Raw genomic sequence first — 21,800 nt, forward strand, 5'->3', positions numbered from 1 at the left:
CCAAACTGCTTAATTATCACGAAAGGGGAAATACTGACTTTACAAAAGAGAAGCCTGATTTACAGTATCTCAGCGGACTTACGAAAGTGCACGAGGCAACTGGGACAAAACAGTATCAAGATGCTACTGATACAAGGACACAACACTTGTGTGTGATAGAGATAGCAACCAATCGCAGAGAAGAAACTGACCTCTGCTTTTCAAAACAATCAAGGTCAAGAAAGACAAAGCCTGAGAAACTGTTCCAAGTTGGAAGAGGCTGGGAAGGCATAGTAATTCCACGACATGCATCATCCTGGGATGGGACACGTTATAAAGGATTTGTAAATGTGACCTACAAGTGAGCTGTGGACTAGATAAGTGGAGAACAGCATCACGTCAGTGTTACATTCCCTGACTTTTATAACATGTTCTGCGTACGTAAAAGGGTGTCACAGCTCTTAGGAAGGGCATCCTACCGTGTTCAGGCTTAAAGGGGGAAGATTTCTCCAAAGTACTCTGATGGTTTTGAAAAACAAGTTTGTATATATGCAATCCGAAAGAAATACTATGCAAGCCATACGTAGGATTTAAAATGTTCTAGAAGCCACATTAAAAAATAAAACAAATGTTTTAATTTTGATATCTAACTCATACAAAATATTATTTCAGCACATAATATAAAATTAATGAGAAAATTTGTATCATTTGTACCAAGTCTTTAAAATCTGATGTGTATTTTAGATTTATAGATCATCTGTGTATTTTAGATTTATAGATCATCTAGCCAAATTTCAAGCACTTAAGAGGTACAGGCAGAGATTAATGAGGAAGGATAGACAAATAACAAGTCCATTAAAAATGGTATAAAATAAAATTATTCTTTAACCTGGATAAAACTATATAGAACATTCATGTGTTAATCTTGCAATTTTTTTGAAGTTTTATATAGTTATTTAGAGAGAGCAGAGGAGGAGCAGAGAGAGAGGATCCCAAGCAGGCTCCACACTGTCCGCACAGAGGTCAACGCAGGGCTTGAACTCACGAACTAGAACCTTGAGATCGTGACCTGGGCTGAAACCAAGAGTCAGATGCTTAACTGACTGAGCCACCTGGGCGCCCCCCCCCCCATTCTTGCAATTTTTATGTAAGTTTCAAACAATATCAGAATTTTAAAAAAACAATAAAAATCAAGTAACAAAAAGTGGTAAGAGAATACAATAAACAAATTCATGCCAATACATTTCAAATCTTAGCAAATGCACAAATGCCCGAAAAACTTCTTACCAAAATCAATCTAAGCAATTATTTAAAGCCAGCACAATCCTATCATAAAACATCAGTCCCTAAACTTTTTGGTCTTAATACCCTTTCGTACTCTTAACATTTATTATTGAGAACCACAAGGACCTCTTGTTTATATAGGTTGTATCTACCAATAAATTAAAACTGAGAATTTAAAAATACATTTATACTTTAATTCTCCTAGCAATGATAACTCCGTTATATTTTTACACAAGTAACCTCTTTTATGAAAAGTAACTATGTTTTCCAAAACAAAAATAAACTTAGCAAGATGCATGGCATGATCTCTGGATTCTCAGGCCTGCCACTGCACTCAGTTTGTTGCGATACGTCATTTTGGTTAAAGACTATTTGGAAAGGAAGAACTACTCTTAACAGTCCTTTCAGATAATTGCAAATAATCTCCAAAATATGATGAGTGCATGTTTCTTAAAGGCCATGTGAATTGTGGAATCTGAAACTCTATCAGTGAATGTATTCTGACCCATTAAAATCTACTGGTCTATCTTCCACTGTGAGTGAAAGGGTCTTTACCACCGCATGCTTTTGTTAACATCATGCATTAATCGTGTGAAAAATACAGTTCACTTGGTTATGCAGATCTTCACATCTTGATACATTACATTATGCGATGTCAAAATACCACAATTCACCATATCAACAAGCTAAAAAAAATCGCATGGTGCCAGTTGATACTGGAAAAGCATTTGGCAAAAGCCAACACGCATTGATGATAAAAGCTCTCGCAATTTAGGAGAGCCTGGTAAAGAGCATCTACCAAACACCAGAGCTAACACCACGTTAATGTGAAGGACTGAATGCTCCCCCCGACTGGGGCGGTGAGGGATGTCTGCTCCTGCTCAACACAGCGTTGGAAGCTCTGGCAAAATTGCAGTCAGGCAAGAGTAAGACAGAAAACACATGCACTTGCAGGGAGGAAGCAACACTGTCCCTATTTGCAGATGCCATGATCATCTACACAGAAAATCCCAACGACTCTACAAAAAACAAACAACAGCCAGAAGTAACTCCCAGAGCTAATAAGTGAACCCACCGAAGTCACGTCACACAAAATTCAATCTCACCTCATAAACTGATAATGGCCATGTGGAAAACGACGTTAAAAGTAGTATCGTTTATAGTTACTCTAGAAATGATACACCCAGTATAACTAGTAGAAGCATCTGCAGTGTCTGTAAGCTGAACGTTACAGTATACCGACAGGGGAGATCAACGTAAGTGGAAGGACAAACCATGTTCATGGATTGTTAGACTCATCAGAGTAAACATGTCGATTATCCCCAACTTTATGTGCGTACGGGTTGAATACAATCCCTATGAAAACCTCAACAAGGACTTGTGCAGACACAGCTTATTCTAAAATTTATATGGAAGGGCGTATGCTCTATGACAAGGAAGACAATCTTGACAAAGACAGTAAAGTGACAGGAGTCACTGCAGCTGGTAACCTAGCTTACTGTTGAAGGACGATACATCGTGTCCAATCTGAGTTTTCTGGAAGAATAAGAGGGGGTTCTACACAGAAAAATCACTAAATGCTGTTCATCAAGTTACAAATTCTAAAAAGAAGGGGCACCTGGGTGGCTCAGTCGGTTGGGCGTCCAGCTCCAGCTCAGGTCATGATCTCACGGTTTGTGGGTTCGAGCCCCCCATGGGGACACTGACAACACAGAGCCTGCTCCAGATCCTGTCCCCGTCTCTCTGCCCCTCCCTTGCACACACGCACGCTCTCTCTCTCAAAAATACACAAACGTGAAAAAAAGAAAAAAATTATATTCTCAATACACATAAAAAACATTTGATAAAACTCAACACGATTCATGCTTAAGACATGTTGAGTCCGACAGCGACTGTCTGTCAAAAGCCATCCTCAGGGCGCTTGGGTGGCTCAGTAGGTTGAGCATCCAGCTTCGGCTGGGGTCATGGTCTCACGGTTCATGAGTTCGAGCCCTGCCTCGGGCTCTGTGCTGACAGCTTGGAGCCTGGAGCCTGCTTTGGATACTGTGTCCCCCTCTCTCTCCGCCCCACCCCTGCTTGTGCTCTGCCTCTGTCTTTCAAAAATGAATAAACATAAAAAAAAATTAAAAATTAAAAAAAAAAAGCCATCCTCAACAGGCAGGCACTGGAAACTTCCTTCCAGGCCAGGCTTCTTCCCGCACTTCTGCTCAGGCTCTCGGACAGGGTGACCAGGAAGGCAGATCTAAAGTGCAGACGCGGGTGAAGCAAAGCTCCTACACAGACACTACAGTGTCACTCCACGCCGACAGGAAAGAGCCACCGGGCCCTGGAAAGAGAGGGCAAGGGCGGGATGAGGAGGCGGGGTCCCCAGACCCACCCGGTGGTGACACCGGTGACACTGTCTGATCCTGTAACGGTGGCACACGTCACAGCACATTTGTCCCAACCCAGCACGTCCAACACTGAGGGCGGGCTCTGGGAGACGTGTCCATGCACGTGGTTCGGGGACCGCAACAAGGCTCCCGTGGAGGGTGACCCTAACGGGGAGGGTCTGTGGTGCGTGCACGCATTCCCGACGGTCACAGGCGACACACGTCTAGGGTAAAGTGAGGAAAGGACCCACCTCCCTCTGCAGAGGGACTGGGACGGCGGCCAGCGCCCTCCATCAGCCCAGCTTAAAGCGCTGTCTTCTCAACAAATACCTGCCATTTGTTCCTGGCAGCCTGGCCTGCAACCCAGCCTCCCATGCTGGGCGGACACCTGGGGCGGGGCGAGGCTCACGTGGGCGGCGCTCTGGACCTCTGCCAGCCGTGTCCACGGCCCGTCCCCGGAGGGACCAGCGACAGCGCTGCGGTGTCCCCCACCTGGCGGGAGCCGACAGGACAGCTCTCCCAGGCCGCTCCCTCCTCGCCATCCAGGAGCCCTCACTGGGAGGCAGGGCCAGCCACCCGGCGCTTCGGCGGGAGACACCTGCAGGGGCGGGGGCGGGCAGTGCCGCCCCTCCCCCGCTTGCACCTGCTGCTGCCCCTTCTCTGGGCCACAGCTCCCCCTCCCCCCCCCACAAACACACAGCACCAAACAACTTGCACGTGTGGGTTAGGGCACTGCCACTGTGCCCCCGCGTGAGCCCTGGAGCAGAGCTTCTGTGGGTCCAGGGGGCACGAGCGGCCTGGACCCGAGGACGATATTCGGAAAGAAATCTCGTGGGAAAACCCCCACCTCGCTCGCCCGGCACCCCGCGTGGTCTTCACCGCAGAGACTTCGGGGCGTCCCTTTGGTCTGTCCCAGGACAGGTGGGGTGACGCCCCAGTTCTGGGCTGTTTCTTCCAGGTCAAGGGGAGCAGATGAGTAGCCCTGAGTGACTGTCGACAGCTGTTTCTCTCGAGCTCCAAAGCGGTCAGAGTTGGCACTGAGTCCTTTCCCTAAAATTTCTGAATTCTTCACCCTGAATCAGCACGTGCACAGTGTCCCATCCAAACTGGAAGGTGACGTAAGACCACGAATGCCGAACAGACTCTTGTGACGTGAGGTCAGGGTCTTTTCCGTGTGAGGCAGCACAGCTTTCCATCAGTGCTGACACCCTAAGGGTTAGCCCAGGGTACACAGCAGACAGATCGTGCGGCCAACCTCTAGGCAGTCGGGGGAGAAGAGTCGTTCGGTTTGACAGGCAGTAAAGAAAACGCTCATCACTCTATTTGTGTTGGGTGTCTGGGTTCACTGCAGTGGCTGCATTTTTTTCCTTCTTTTCTCTTCCTTCCTTCCTTCCCTTTCTCCCTCCTTCCTTCCCTACCTTCCTTCCCTCCCTCCCTCCTTCCCTTTCTCCCTCCTTCCCTTTCTCCCTCCTTCCTTCCCTCCTTCCTTCCCTTTCTCCCTCCTTCCTTCCTCCCTCCCTCCTACCTTCCTTCCCTCCCTCCTTCCTTCCCTTTCTCCCTCCCTCCTTCCTTCCCTTTCTCCCTCCTTCCCTAACTTCCTTCCCTCCCTCCTTTCCTCCCTCCCTCCCACCTTCCTTCCCTCCCTCCTTCCTTCCTTTTCTCTCCCTTCCTTCCTTCCTCCCTCCCTCCCTCCTTCCCTTTCTCCCTCCTTCCCTCCCACCTTCCTTCCCTCCCTCCTTCCCTCCCACCTTCCCTCCCTCCCTCCTTCCCTCCCACCTTCCCTCCCTCCCTCCTTCCTTCCTCCCTCCCTTCCTTCCCTTTCTCCCTCCTTCCTCCCTCCCCCCCTCTCCTTCCTTCCCTCTCTCCCTTCCTTCCTTCCTCCCTCCCTACTTCCTTCCTTTTCTTTCTTTCCTTCCATTGGGAGGAGGGACTTTATTTTTCATTTCATGGCTCTTTCCTTAACAGTGATACTAAGGCATATGGACAAGAGCTGACTAGAAGACCCCCTCTGACGAGATCTAACTGTGTCTGAGTCCTGGGGGCAGACAGCCTTGCTGGTCTGAATACTCACCGCAGCCCCAGTAACAACTCTGTGACTCTGTGGTCAGGTGTTGGGAGAAAGGAGACTTGGGGACCAGTCTGCATAGCTTGTCCAGATGTCTCCAATTCTTACGTTTTAATGAAATTACTTTGTGATTCTGCTTTAATTTTCTGTAATTTATCCTGTGTTTATTTCGTTTTCTGAATGTGAAAATGGATTTAAACTTAAAGCACCATGGACTCTTTAGAGATTCACCATTTAACAGATTCAACGCCAACAGCCCGCCAGCCCCTCCACGCGGGTGTGCGTCTGTGCAAAGACACTGCCGAATGAACGCGCGTGACTAACCATCACTGAGCACGCACACGGCCCCCTTCTGTGTCTGACGTGCTCGTCCTGGAAACTCCAAGGAAGCACGCCGTGTCGTCTGAGCACGTTTTAAAAAAACTGGCAGGCGGAGATTTTGTGGTGACAGATATCGCGGAGCGCCCAAATTCCCCTGTTGTTCTACTTGAGTAGAATTTTAAGTTCTTTAGACTTCACTGTGCTCCCACTTATGGTAAAGAATTGTCAATATTCAACACACAAATATCTTTGATGGCAGGTAACTGGCGCCCCTCCAGCTGAATGGTTTGCCCGCTTGAACCGAAGGCAGTCAGGCTTCTGAGACGCTGAGTGATCCGAGCCTCTGTGCATACTGAGCTCTCCGTAGCCACAGCCACAACTAGAGCCTCAGCACCTGCACTGGCATCACGGCTCCCCGTGGCCGGTGTGGCAGCCCGTGGGCCCCGGAGGCACACGGTCCTGGCATCTCGTCTTCCGGCAAACCCGGAAGCCACGTGGGACAGAGCTGGGAGGGGTGCCTGGGTCGCAAGCACAGGGGCGGGTTAGGGGACACACAGCAGGAAAGTGCCACGAGCCACACCACACTTCGGGTCCAGGAACAGAAAAACCAGCCCCTCGCGTCCCTTCCAAGACGCTGCTGTTCTAGTTCAGCTCAGACTGAACATCAACAAAGAGAGGAACAAACGGGCCGTGATTATCTGAGGAGGGAAGCCGTCGCCGAGAGGAACGCTCTTTCCACTTGAGGTGACCACGGAAGCTGGACAGCGAAGTCCACGCATCTGAGGCTTACGGCTTCAACCCCAAGGTCTGGAAGAGCTTCGTGGCTCGGCAGGACGGACGGGCAGACGGACGTGGACGTGTGCGGCTCAAGGAAACCTGACGGTCTGTGCGGGGATAAGACGTGTGCCGCGAACACCAGCAATTCCTCTGACCGAGGAAATACGAAAAAGAGGCGTAACCTGCCGGCAACGTGCTTTCCTTAACGGCCCTACCTGCGGCTCAAGCGTCTTGGTTCAAATCGTTACTGGGAACGTGCCATTTTAAACACGGAAACAGTGTGGGATGCAGTGGGGGTACAACCAACGGGAAGTATCGGAGCAGTGTGGACCCTTGGAAAACGTCAACGTCAGAGGACCCCACATCTCAAGTTCTTGGAGCCGCAAAATGAATGCCGTTCGTGCACAGCTCCTTTGTCACCGGTCCCTGTTTCCGCCACGGTGGTGGCCACACGGCCAGCCTCTGCTCTGGTCAGCAGACGTGACACAGAGTCGCGAAGGAGGGTCAGTCACACTTCCCAAGTGGGTACGTGATGAATCCCTCCCAGGTTGTATTATAGTCTAAGTTTTAAACATAAAACACTCTGTGTTTCTAATGATTTACTATTCTGAAGGCTTGCAAAGCAGACTGCTTTCAAAGGTTAATTTTCTAGAATTCTGTATGATGTGCGTTTTTGCATCCATGAGATAAATGCCCTCAGGTGAACAATACTGTAATTGCTAGGCAACATGGAAATGAGTAAAGATGTTAGAAATAACTGTGCTGCCATAAGACACCAGAACGCAGATGGACTTACTTTACCCGAATTCAGCGAGCATCCGTCTGTTCTGTTCCGGCGATCAGACTGAAGACAATGCCACCCCCCCCCGAGGGACTCAAATTCTAGTGGAGAAGCCGACATCTGAACCGGAAGGCTGAGGGCACAGGGCCCTGCACGCTGCACACAGGTCCGTAGCCGGCGGTTCACACCTGAGGGTCAGACGCCGGCTCGACTTCACGGAAAGTCACAGAGGACGGCATCTGAACGGGGTCCGAAGGCCGACAGTGGAGGGGAGAACGCATCCCGGAGATGGTGTCCACTGAAGAGCGGGGACCCCGCCGGGCTGGGCACGGAGCCCCGGGGCACAGGCCTGGATGGCGGGGTGGGAGCAGGCTCGGTGAAGCCGGATGGACCTGACTGACCGAGCTGAGGCGTTTGAACCGAATCCACTGGGCAGTGGGGAGGAGGAAAACAATTATCACTTACATTTTCCTAAAACCTAGAAACCTAGAGGAAAAAATATAAACTGTAACGTAGAAGAAGAAAACTGTGACCATACTAGATGCGTGAGGTTGATTCCAATATAATCCGGTGATTAGACAGGGTGATTTTCCAGAACAAATCAATGAGCCTTCAATTTCACAGTGGAATCACAGGAAGACTGTAAAACACTTCGGGGATGGTGCTTGGAGAGAGAATAATGTTCTTCACCAGACGATTACAGTGACACACATACCTTCGGGAGAATAAACCCAGTTAATGAAGCTAAACTACCTCTTCAAATTGTAAAAGATTAAGTATTCAACACGAGACTTCACCCACACTCTGAGAGTCAACTGATTTTCAACGAAGGCACTAATGAAATTCAGTGGAAAAAGTATTTTTAGCACGTATTACTGGAGCAAACAGATATTCACGGGAAAAAAAGAACCTTGACTAGACTTTTCTCCGTGCCCCAAACTACGTCAATGCACGGTGGCTGTGCAGGCCAGACACGTGGTGTTCTTGCCCCGTGTGACCCCTCCCCGAGGGTGGGGGGCCCTGTACACGGAGCCTGTGCACAGTTACACCCGAGACTGCGGCACCGTCGCGGGGGGAGCCGTGAGGAAGGGTGGCCGACAGGGGTCCGTTAACGGCCGACGGCCACTTCCGGTCTGTAGCCAGCAAGAAGCCGAGGCTCTCGGTCCTACAACCACACGGATCCCAACCTGCCAACGACGTGACGAGCACGGAAGGAGATCCGGCCCAGGAGACCCTTGGCTGAGCAAGGGCCCTGGGCAACACCTTGGTCACGGCCAGGAGACCCTGAGCTGAGAACCCGGTGAGCCACACCCAGACTCCTGACCCACAGAAACCGTGAGAACAGACGTATGGTGTTTCAGCACAGTACGTTTTTGCTGATACGGCGGACCCGTGAACGGCGTGGGGGTTCGGGGCGCCGGCCCCTGCTTGTCGAAAGTCCACACGTGATTTTGGCTCCTCGAAAACATAACCACTAATGGCCCGCCACGGACCAGAAGCCTGACCGCTAGTCAGTTAACACACATTTTGGGTGCCACGTGTGTTGCATATTAAGTATTCACAGTGAGGTCAGCTGGCCAAGAGGCAGCACGAGCACGGGGCTGTGCTCTAGCTCCGGGGGACCGCGTCCAGGTGGAGCCACACAGCCCACCCCACGTTGTTCGACGGTCCGCCTACCGTTAGGGGACAAGCGGGAGCAAACACAATGGGTCAGAGGTCTAAACACAAACAAAAACTTCCCGGAAGAAAACACACAGAAAATCACTGCAGGCTTTGAGTTGGCAAGATTTTTCAGACAGGCCAGAAAGCACCAACCATAAAATAAAAGTTACACTTCGTAAAAAGTCAGCATTTATGTCATTAAAGGATATTATAATACAAATAGACATGCCCCAGACTGGAGGAAATATTTGCAACACGTATACCTGATCTGTGATAGTATCTGGAATACATTTTTTTTAAAGTTCTATAACTTGTTAATAGTAATAACAAACAGTTAAAAATAAGGGCATAATCACATGATGTAGTGTTCAATATCACTCATTATTAAAAAAATACAAATTAAAACCACAATAAAAATGCCACAATAGGGGCGCCTGGGTGGCTCAGTCTGTTAAGCGTCCGACTTCGGCTCAGGTCATGATCTCACGGCTCATGACTTCGAGCCTCGCGCCAGGCTCTGTGCTGACAGCTCGGAGCCTGGAGCCTGCCTCAGATTCTGTGTCTCCCTCTCCCTCTCTCTCTCTCTCTCTCTCTCTCTCTCTGCCCTTCACCTGCTTGTGCTCTGTCTCTTGAAAATAAACGTTTCAAAAAAATTTAATTAAAAAAAAATACCACAATAGCTAAAATTAAATAGACTCACAAAACAAGGCTGCCGCAGAGCAGGCGAGAATGTGAACGGCGCCCACTCCGGAAAGCTCACGAGCGGGTACTGAGGCTGAGCACGTGGCCGGCCCACCCTCACCCCCCATCCCCCCACGGGTCCGGCAGCCCTGCCCCCATCTGCTTGCTCAGGAGAACCAGGAACCCATCACCACACAGACCTTTCCAGAAGTGGCTTTATTCACGATCGGCAAACTGATACACCAGAGGCTCCTTGGCTGACACAACAGAAAAGCTCTCCATCACATAAAGGAGTGGCTGCTGCGACACGTAACGGCACAAAGGTCCCGTGGCCATGGAGTTCTGGAAACGACTGACACTGGGACGCTCTTTGCTCACGGGTGTGGACGCGGGGACTGACTGGGAAAGGCATGTGGAAGGTCCCGGTGAGGGGAAGTCCTGCGTCTGCAGGCAGCGTGGGTCACACAAGCGTGCACCTGTCCACACTCACAGACCCGCAGTCTGGGTCTGAGTGTGACCACAGTACCTCTGTGGGAGGAACAGAGTCAGCCGTCCAACGTGACTCAGAGCACATGCTTATTTAACACAATTGTAGATAAACCGTCAACACTGACTGCGTTCACCTTCAATCTTTCCTTTTTAATTCTTATTCAAAAAATATTTTAGTTTTGATTAAAAATATCAAAGTAATGTCTCCCAAAGAAGACATCCAGATGACCAACCGACACATGAAAAGATGCTCAACGCCACTCCTCATCAGGGAAATACAACTCAAAGCCACACTGAGATACCACCTCGCACCGGTCAGAGTGGCTGAAGTGAACAAATCAGGGGGCTATAGATGCTGGCGAGGATGTGGAGAAACGGGAACCCTCTTGCACTCCTGGTGGGAATGCACACTGGTGCAGCCACTCTAGGAAACAGTGAGGAGGTTTCTCAAAAATTAAAAATAGATCTACTCTACGACCCAGCAACAGTGCTACTAGGAATTCACCCAAGCGATACAGGTGTGCTGTCTCAAAGGGGCACATGCACCCCAATGTTCATAGCAGCACTTTCAACAATAGCCTAAGCATGGAAAGAGCCCAAATGTCCATCGATGGATGAATGGATAAAGAAGATGTGGTTTATATATACAATGGAATACTACTTGGCAATGAGAAAGAATGCAATCTGGCCATTTGCAGCAGCGTGGATGGAACTGGAGGGTGTTAGGCTGAGTGAAATCAGTCAGTCAGAGAAAGACAGATATCATATGTTTTCACTCACATGTGGAATTTGAGAAACTTAACAGAAGACCATGGGGGATGGGAAGAGGAAAAAATAGTTACAAACAAAGAAGGAGGCAAACCATAAGAGACTCTTAAATAAAGGGAACAATCTGAGGATTGATAAGGGGGCAGGGGTTGGCGGGCACGGAAATGGGTGATGGACACTGAGGAGGGCACTTGTTAGGACGAGCACTGGCTGTTGTACGTAAGTGATGAATCATGGGAATCTACTCCCGAAGCCAAGACTACACTGTATACACCATTGTTAGCTAATTTGAGAATAAATTATTTTTTTAATTTTTTTAAATACTTATTTATTTTTGAGAGAGACAGAATGCAAGCGAGGGAGGGGCAGAGAGAGGGAGACACAGAATCTGAAGCAGGCTCCAGGCTTCCAGCTGTCAGCACAGAGCCAGACACAGGGCTCGAACTCACGAACCTGAGATCATGACCTGAGCCGAAGCTGGACGCTCAACTGACTGAGCCCCCCAGGCACCCAACAAAAAATTATTTATAAAAAAATACCAAAGTATAGAAAACTGCTTTCTCTATCTTGCTTTCCCCTTCACATACTTAAAAAAATGGTCAGGATGAGGATTAGTAATAAAACGGAGACTGTTTTCATTGCCATTTTCTATACTGCACAATATTTTAGACTTGAATGTGCACTGACCGTGTAAAATCTGACAGATGCCTCTTTCACTGTTCCCAGGAGCCCTGATGTCTGTAAGCCCCTGTTCACTTCAAGATATTCTTATAATTTGTAAAAAGTAAGAGGGTGTTGTGTAAATCACGCCATTATATTCCCCACATAATTTGAGACATTCTGCGTTCAAGCAAGTGTGACCTTCATTTCATTAGAAATTGCTCTAAATTCAATTTTCCTCTTGACTTTACCATCTCCTATAAATAAGTAGGACTCACTGAAGAGTCCCGTGTTTAAGACAGGGTAACTAGCGATCTTTGAGCACATCTGAATTTGGAATTTTCTCACTGCTGTTCACCCTGGGACGCGGGTGCTGTCCGTCCCTGGCTGGGCAGGAGGCAGGCAGGTGCACCGCTGTACTCAGAAAGAAGCCTTGGGTCCCAGCCGAATCCTTGCTACTGAATGACACACGTGGGTTTTCTGGGGAAAATGGGTGGAAGCCAGAGGTTACAACCCAGGAGACGAATGTCTGCAGGCTGAGCGGTCTCAGGAGGGTGGCCAGGACACCAGCTCCCGGTAACTTAATGCAGAATCTCTCCCGGCGTGATCTGAGGCCCGCCTGTCCCAAAACTCCAAACCTCAGATGATCTTGTGGAAGTTCACACTTCTAGCATCTTCCACGCATCTGCGGAAACAGAAGGTCCAGGACAGGGGCCAAAACATCTTGATTTCCAGAAACACTTACTAGACCTTTAGGTAAACTCATTTTGCTTACCACAATTTCCCAGCACAAGTGGAAATAGATGCGGTATTCGTCCAGAGCACGTGAGCCATCAATCTGCAGCCGCGCAGGCTGTTCCTCTGGACCACTGCCGGCGAGAGGGACCACTGCCCTCCCTCAACTCGAGTCCCGGAGTCAGTGCTGCCACGGATGGTGCGCGCTGCCCATCATTTGTGTTGCACGCAGACTCCAAGGCGCCCTCCCTGTGCCGGGGGAGCCCTGACAGGCCGACCGTCTCGTGGCTCCGCCTCCTTCCCTTCCCCCCAACAACTCCGGGGAGCAGCCAGAACTTGAAACCAACGCCTTATATACATTTGTGCTTCCTCTTCTTGATTTATTCCTCCCATAGGTTAAGCCTGCATTGCCGCGAAGGATCGGTTTCTGGTACAATATTTTGGCTTTACTAGAAAATTACTTGAATATGAAAATAAGCAATGTGACAAAAGCAGGCTTCCTATTCCTCTAGGCTGTGTTACATTTAAATTTATGGCTTGGCTGTTGACTTTGCTATAATCTGCAGAACGTTTTCCGAAAGGAAGGTACTTGGACTGTTAGGTTCTTCGGAATGAAATTAGCTTTCAGAATGTGGGCTTGATGAGATGGTCAGGAAACATCTGAGAATGATATATGTTTCAGAACTAGAACGCTGTATATGAAAACAAATTTGAAAGCACTCAATGGCTAAAAAAAAACAGTGTTATTCCCACATTAATAAAAATAGAATACATATTGCCTTCCATAGAATAAAAATAAGCAACTGTTTTGAAATCTTGATTTAGAAGTCACTTCTGGTGCACAAATCCAGAGTGAAAAACATTCCTCGTGCCCGGGGCCTCCCTGCAGAGGAAGACATAGGCTCCGCTCTCACTTCTGCCCACGAAGGTCCCGCGCACTCTGGTCCCGCCTCCCTCCGGGGCCCCTTCCCGGCCCTCCCTTGGTGGCACCGTGGCTCCCGTGCCTGTGCTCACACAGCACCGTGGGGGCACCGTGCCGGGCGCACCAAGGAGCTAAAGTCCGCTTCTTGGAGCCCAAATCCTACCGCTCACCACTGAGCTCACCCAGGCCAGCTTCTTTGTGCTGCAGTTTCCTCACCCGCCTGCTCCATGAATGATTAAGTGTCCACTTCCTAAGGATATGATTAAATAAAGCACATGGAATGCTGACTGTCACACAGTAAATACCTGTCAAGTACAAGTAAATGCTTACACTGAACTCAAACCTTTTTTTTTTTTTTTTTTTTTTTGGCTCCTGGTAGAAATTAGACTTGGGTGCGTGGCCAAGAAAGAAAATTCTAAGTAAAATCCACTCCAGCCATCTGCACGGAGGCTGGCGTGCAACCTGGCGGCAAAGCGTGCTGGCTTCAGAGACAAAAGGAAAACTGGACTTGACACCTGGTTTGAATCCAGAAAAAGGCGGGCTGGACCCTGGCTGCGCACACGGCCTTGGCCAGCGCACCCCGGGCCCTCCGGCGCCCGTCCGGTGCACACAGGGTCACGAAGCCTGCTCCACGCTGTACTGTGTCACATCTGTGCACATGTTCCACAAACGCACGCTTTATACAACACAAAATAAAGACCATGTCTACCAAGATCCAAAAACCACCACACGCGCACACAGATCCCACATCGTCCCGATCCTCTCAGTGGAGAAGACAGCGATTTGACAATCACAGAGATCGTAAAATTCAACAACCTAATTTTACAGATAAAATCAAGGCTCAAAACGTTTCCTGTGGAATCACGTGGCAAATATACAGGATTCATCGTTATCATTTAAATCTCTTCAGGAGATAACTAACTGCGGAAACAAAATTAATAGTAACACGTGGAGTCTATGATGTTGGAAAGTAAAATGTGCCACACGGATAGCGTGAAGACCTAGACAGGAGAAACAGATGCTTACTGTCTGTCATAAGGTTCCCACACTGTGGTGGCATCAGGTGACAGTGGAGGCCCACGGTCCCAATGAAAGATACGTGCTAAAACCTCAGCTTGCGAGTGACACTTGCGCGAGCGTTCCACGAGACAAGCAAACGTTCCTGATGAATCTAACCTGATAAATGAGCGATGTCTTGCAATATGAGTCGAACCTGACGCCAAACATCACATGATCACAGCTGAGCCGATGGTGCTTCTGTCTCTTCTCTCGCTGCGGGACGGTGGGTGATCGTCTCCCACACTCGGATGCTCGGTCTCGGGCCACCGGGTCTGGCAGAAATCGGTGATTTTTCGGAACGTGGGAAGGTGCCCGCGACCGGCACTGGTGTATTTTTTGTCACTTCGAGGCACCTGTGAACAGTCCTTTGCTTTTCCGGACAAGAGTGAGCTTAGGAGCACTTTGCCTCATTCTGCGTCAGGCTTCCCGCAGACACAGACCTTTTCCTCTGCTGCCTTATTGCCGCTTACGTTAAATACCGTAGATGACAAGAGTTTATTCATACTGTACTGAGTCAACATCCGTGTGAGTGTATACAGCGGCCCCCATGCAGAAAAAGGTGGAAAAGAAAGGCGGTAGGAAGGAGATGCTACTGTGGAAGTTGAGACGGAAATCACCGAGAAGTACGAACGACGTATGCGAGCAGCCGACATTGCAAGAGTTTACAAGACGTCTACAGACGTCTACGTCTCTGCGTCTCGTCTGCAGAGGAGGAGGAGAGAAGGGCGGGGGAATCCCTCACTTCAAATGAGGTTAGGGAGATGTGTAAAATGTGGGAAACGGTGCAAAATATTGTAGAAAATCACCACCCGAATACGGCTGTAGCAGTGAGAGTGATGGATCTGTTTAACGACGATGCAATGTCACATTTCTGCGAAATCCTCAAAAGGAGGCAAAAGCAAACGTCACCCGATAGGCTCCTTGTTAAAGTTGTGGGAAAAGAAAAAGATTCCGTTGAGCCAACAGACGGCAGTGATTCCGTGAGTGATAGTGAGAGTCGTCCTACACAGTAACCCTCCTCTCTCTTGTCTCCCTCGCACCAGCCACAAAGGTTTTCAAAGGGAAGTGCAGGTTAATTTGTTTTTCTTTATATTTTGTATTTTCTTATTCTTTTGTATTATATTACAGTATAATCATTTTTATCCAAATATTTTTGGGTTGTGGAACAAATCATCTGAGTTTCCATCATTTCTTATGGGGAAATTCGCTTTGATATGCAATTGCTTTGCATCACAAGCATGTTTCTGGAACGAATTAAGCTCGCAAACCACAGTTTTACTGTATATAAGTGGCACAGCAATCTCAAATGAACAAAACAAGGAGTTACAAAAGCCAGAAAAAGTGAAGAAGTAGCTGTACAAAAGTATCTAACTGAACCAAAAGGAGGCAGGGAAAAGGAACTGAGTATCAAATGGGCAAATATAAAAAAGGTAAAGCAAGATGAGAGGCTTAAACATGATCTTATCAATAATCTTATCAAATGGACCAGTCTAAACACTGATTAAAAGGCAGAGATAGTCAAATTGGTTAAGAGAGTAAAACAAATCTAAATACCACCTATAAGAAATGCACCTCAGCAATCCCTATCAAAATAACACCGGCATTCTTTGCAGAGCTAAAACAAGCAATCTTAAAATGTCTATGGAATCAGAAAAGACCCCAAATAGCCAAAGCAATCTTGAAAAAGAAAACCAAGGGTGGAGACATCACAATCCCAGACTCCAAGCTGTATTACAAAGCTGTAATCATCAAGACAGTATAGTACTGGCACAAGAACAGACACTCAGATCAATGGAACAGAATAGAGAACCCAGAAATGGACCCACACACGTATGGCCAACTAATCTTCGACAAAGCAGGAAAGAGTATCCAACGGAATAAAGACAGTCTCTTCAGCAAATGGTGCTGGGAAAACTGGACAGAGACAAGCAGAAAAATGAACCTGGACCATCTTCTTACACCAGACACAAAAATAAACTCAAAATGGATGAAAGACCTAAATGTAAGACAGGAAGCCATCAAAATCCTCGAGGAGAAAGCAGGCAAAAACCTCTTTCTCCTGGCCATAGCAACTTCTTACTCAACACATGTCTGGAGGCAAGGGAAACAAAAGCAAACATGAATTATTGGGACCTCATCAAGATAAAAAGCTTCTGCACGCTGAAGGGAACAATCAACAAAACTAAAAGGCAACCGATGGAATGGGAGAAGATATTTGCAAACAACATATCAGATAAAGGGTTAGTACCCAAAATCTATAGAGAACTTAACCAAACTCAACGCCCAAAAAACAAATAATCCAGTGAAGAAATGGGCAACAGACATGAATAGACACTTCTCCAAAGAAGACATCTAGATGGCCAAACGACACATGAAAAAACACTCAACATCACTCATCATCAGGGAAATACAAATCAAACCCAAAATGAGATACCACCTCACACCTGTCAGAATGGCTAACAACAATTCAGGCAACAACAGATGTTGGCAAGGACGCGGAGAAAGAGGTTCTCTTTTGCATTGTTGGTAGCAATGCAAGCTGGTACAGCCACTCTGGAAATCAGTGTGGAGGTTCCTCAAAACATTAAAAATAGAACTACCCTACGACCCAGCAACTGCACTACTAGGTATTTATCCAAAAGATACAGGAGTGCTGACTCGAAGGGACACATGCACCCCAGTGTTTATAGCAGCACTATCGACAATAGCCAAAGTATGGAAAGAACCCAAATGTCCATTGGCTGATGAATGGATAAAGAAGATGTGGTATCTGTATAGAGTAGAGTATTACTCGGCAATCAAAAAGAATGAAATGTTGCCATTTGCAGCTACATGGATGGAACTGGAGGGTATTGTGCTAAGTGAAATTAGTAAGAGAGAGACAAATATCATATGACTTCACTCACTCATATGAGGACTTTAAGATACAAAATAGATGAACATAAGGGAAGAGAAGCAAAAATAATATAAAAACAGGGAGGGGGGCAAAACATAAGAGAGCTCTTAAATATAGAGAACAGAGAGTGCCAGAGGGATTGTGGGAGGGGGGATGGGCTAAATGGGTAAGGGGCATTAAGGAATCTACTCCTGAAATCATTGTTGCTAACCAACAACTAACTAATGTGGATGTAAATTAAAAAATAAATTATAAAAAAAAAAAAAGAAAAAATTGCACTTCAAATAAGAGACCCACACAGGTTAGAAAAAAAGAATACAGAAAATACTATCCTGACACTAATCAAAAGAGAGCTGGAGTGGCTATCTTTACCCCAAAGTGTATTTCAAAGCAAGTAAAGAAAGAGACCATTTCCTGAGAGTGAAGGGGTCCGTTCACCAAAAGAACATAATCCTAACCTAACAAAGGAGCTTCAAAACACCCTAAACAACATCTGTGGGCATCAGAGGGAGTAAGAAGTTGTAGACAGAGGCATGCACACCAGTCTTACCAGCTGATGAAGACACAGTCGGCAAGGACACTGGACGTGAAACACACGGCAGTCCCCTGGCCAGGCGGCTGTCCGCAGCACAATCTTCCCCCAACAGCAGACACAGACCGTGAAACCAAGTTTTGTGGCTTCAGGCCACACCACGTATGTTCTCTGACCACATGTTGTTAAAGTGGAAACCAATAAAGAGAGATGGGGGGCAAGTCCCCACATACCTGGAAACAGAGAAGCACGCGCAGAGAACCCGCAGACCAGCAAGGAAGTCAAAGGAGAAGCTGGAAAATGTACTTGAGCTAAATGGGGGTGTGGGGGTGCGCCCAGAGTGGGGCTGGAGGGGAGCACATGGCACCCCACCCTCCACTGTCACCTGTGAGGTGCAGGCAGGCCTAGGACACGTCCTGTGAGAAAGATTAAGTTAAACTTGTCACTTCCGTTGGTCACAGCAACCCTCCTACCACTGCAGACTTTCCTTAAAGGCCACGGGAAGGAATAACTCAGCACCCAGGTTCTCATTCTTCTCTACCTCAAAACCAATAGGAAAAATGAGCATTTCTACACTGCGCAAAAAACCCAGGCTTTCTGATCATTGAACTCACCTGAAATTCAATATTCTCTCAAGTTTAATCGAAATTAGACCTCTTCGTGTCAATCCGCAAAAGCATCTTGAAAGCAAAATGGAAGAGACCGTCCCTCCCGTGGCTGAGTGCCGGTAACGGGTCAGGTCTGCGGGGAGAAGGGAGGTTCCTGAGCATCTGGCGGTGAGCGGACGGCAGGCGGCGGCAGCACTCCTCCATCAGCCACCGCACCGACCGCGAGGCCGAGAGGAACCTGTGCGTCTCAGCCTCGAGCCTCTGCTCAGATAAACGTGAGTCAAGAAAATAGCATGATCCCTGGAGTCCAGCGCCCGGCCCCGACTTTTACTAGACGCGGCACGTAACTTAGCACAAGGTGTTGCAGTGCACATCCCGGGCAATGTCTCCGAGCGGACTTTCCCCCACGGGAAGCAGAGACAATAATAACCAACCGCTCACTTTCACCGTGACTATCAGATCAACCTAATAAGCAGGTTCCTCCCACATAAGCAAGTTGGTGAACATCACGATTTTAGGTGTACCATCCGGTCCTGACCCTAAAACCTGCCTCACTTATCTTTCCTCTCTATAAAGTCCTATCTAAGAAGCCAAATTGGAGAAACAGTTTCTAAAAAGGACAGTTGGGTTTCCGTTTGGAGAATTCAGAACGTACGGGAGCTGAATTTGGTAACACCACCACCCATGTCTGTGCCTGCAGGGACAGCTGCACAAGTGTGTGGCCATTCAATTAACCATCACCGGAGATGTCCTCGGGTTCTCTCTAAATATGTCTCCTTCTGGAGTTTTCCGGGTTGAACCAGAACCGTGGGAGGCGCCCTGAGTGGGGCTGAGACCCATTTCCCAATAACCACCGACTAAAGCAGTCAGATTGAGAAGCGAGTCTGGGTCCTCATGAGCTCCCCTTGGAGCCGGGCCGCACGCAGGGGCGGAGCAGTGGGAGGGGACCCCCCACCCCTGCTCAGCCTCATGGTTTAGAATCATCAGGACACCGGGCTGGGTGGCTGTCAGTTAAGCATCCAACTCTTGATTTCGGCTCAGATCATGATCTCACGGTTCACAAGATCAAGCCCCACATCAGGCTCTGTGCTGACCACACGGAGCCCGCTTGGGATTCCGTCTCCCTCCCTCTCTGCCCCTCCCCCTCTTGTGCTTTTTCTCTCTCTCTCTCTCAAAATAAAATAAATGAACTTTAAAAACAAAGAAGTAATAAATAAAAAGTTCAAATGCTGCTGACAAAAACCAAGGAAAATGACCCCTTCCCAGATACACTTAGGTTATTTTTCCTCAGCAGAACTTAAAGTTAGGTGACCTATTTGAAACATGCAGATTTAAATTTCTTCCTCATATGCTTAGGAAATAAAATTTTCTGAAAGGTTTGACAAAAGGTGACTTGGGAAGAATACCAGGTATTTTAAAGTTCCTAAAAGTAACAGTATTTTCTGTGTACTTTTATTTGTGTAATGATCCACACTGATTAATTCTACTGACCTCACTATAATCGTAGTTTTAATAATTAAAGCGAATGGCACTTACTTGCTCAGCTCCTAACGCTACCAAACTAACAGCCTGGCAGAAAAAGAGACCTGTTCATCCAGGCGTCCTTCCACAGTCAACAGTCAGAATTCCTTACAAAATGACAACACATCAGAAAGAAAGGTAAGCAAACCAACTGTCAGGAGACACAGCGACCAACAGAACCAGACTCAGAAATGACCCAGATATTGGCCTATTGGCACAGTCAGGCAGGAACTTAAATCTTACAACAATAAGTTAAAGATTCTACTGTAATTCCATCAGGAAGATAAATCTTTGAAGAGAAAAAATTTTCTAGCCTAGAATAATTAGAACAAATCCAGGTTCTGTACCTGAAAGAGAAAACAACAAAGTAAAAAGCAAAACCGAATCTACAGAACACACTGTAAATACAGAGGGCAATATGGCAATTTTAAATTAAAAGCTGGATCAGTCAAGAAGCAAAACGTTGGGCCCACAGATCAAGACATGAAGGATATAAACAAGCCATTTAGAAATGAAAGAAAACCCTCAACTAATTAACAGCATATGGAACAACGCACAACCCTCACGGCGTCCAAAGGAAGGCGAGTTAAAATGATGAGCTACCGTGTCTTCGGAACGAACTTAACAGAGGTAATGAAAGTGCTCGTATCCGGACCGGTAAGGACGCGAACAGCGGGGAGCATTTTGAAATCCCGTTCTCGTGGGTCACATCTGCCGCTTCTGCGCATCGGAACCATCCCCGCGACGATACAGACCCACGCAACGTGGTCCGACTGAGACTCTTCCGGTTCTCGGAGCAGCTCCTCACTCAGTGATGCTAAAAGGCACGTCCGTGCCAATACCGAATTGTCAGAGCAGCCGGCATCCCCCCGTGGCCAGGCGCCCACGCCAGCCCGCCCCGCGCGCCTCTAACCCTGCTTCCGTCTTCTGCTCTCTTCCCTCCTGGCCGCCCGTCCGTCTCACCAGCGCGACGTCAAAGGATTCAGAAAGGAATCCAACGACTTCGAAAATACGCCGGGGAGATCAGAATGGGTAAGGACAGCACGGATTACCGACCAGAAAGGCCAGGACCGACGGCATCTGTGGCGCGGCCTGATTACGTAGGGGGTGAGCGACTCGTGACCACACGAGCAGAAAACGTTTCAACCCGAGCGCCCGCAGCAGGGGGCCGCCGGCCGCATCAGGGTTACCGCCGGGACGAGGCGCGCGAGGACCTCAGCGGCACGGGGTGGGGGCTCTGTGGTCAGTGCCGGCACCGGCGTCGCGCATCCGGTCCTCGACATTCAGTGTCACCAGGAGCCAGACGTGCCCGAGAGTCCAGGGTGCCCCTGACGGCAGCAGTGTGCCGCGGGGGGGGCGGGGCGGTCCACCTTCGTTCACACACCCACACACGCACACGCACACGCCAGCCGGACCCACGAAATCGCACGCCGATGCAATTCTCTGAATCCACATCGCCGTACGCTCACGTTACCAAACGTCACCAGTCTTCACACACAAACCCGTCCACAATTTAACACAAGACCACACACTCTTTCCGTGTGATTGATGTGAAGCTGATGTAACTCTGTTTTCATGTCTCCTCCTAGTTAGGCCGATCTCTTTAAATGCTGTGGTCCTCCTCCTGCACCCAATTCTTTTTAGGAGACACTCCAAAACCGTTTTCTCACCTGCCCTGGGACTCGGCC

General features: G+C 48.3%; 1 protein-coding gene across 3 annotated transcripts in view; it reads right to left on the minus strand.

The window, feature by feature from the left end:
• WDR27 (WD repeat domain 27) overlaps positions 1–21,800 on the minus strand; it is a 153,532-nt gene that overhangs the window by 45,648 nt on the left and 86,084 nt on the right. The window lies entirely within an intron of this gene.

The sequence above is a fragment of the Panthera leo genome, chromosome B2 (assembly GCF_018350215.1).
Source record: "Panthera leo isolate Ple1 chromosome B2, P.leo_Ple1_pat1.1, whole genome shotgun sequence".
Classification (NCBI taxonomy): domain Eukaryota; kingdom Metazoa; phylum Chordata; class Mammalia; order Carnivora; family Felidae; genus Panthera; species Panthera leo.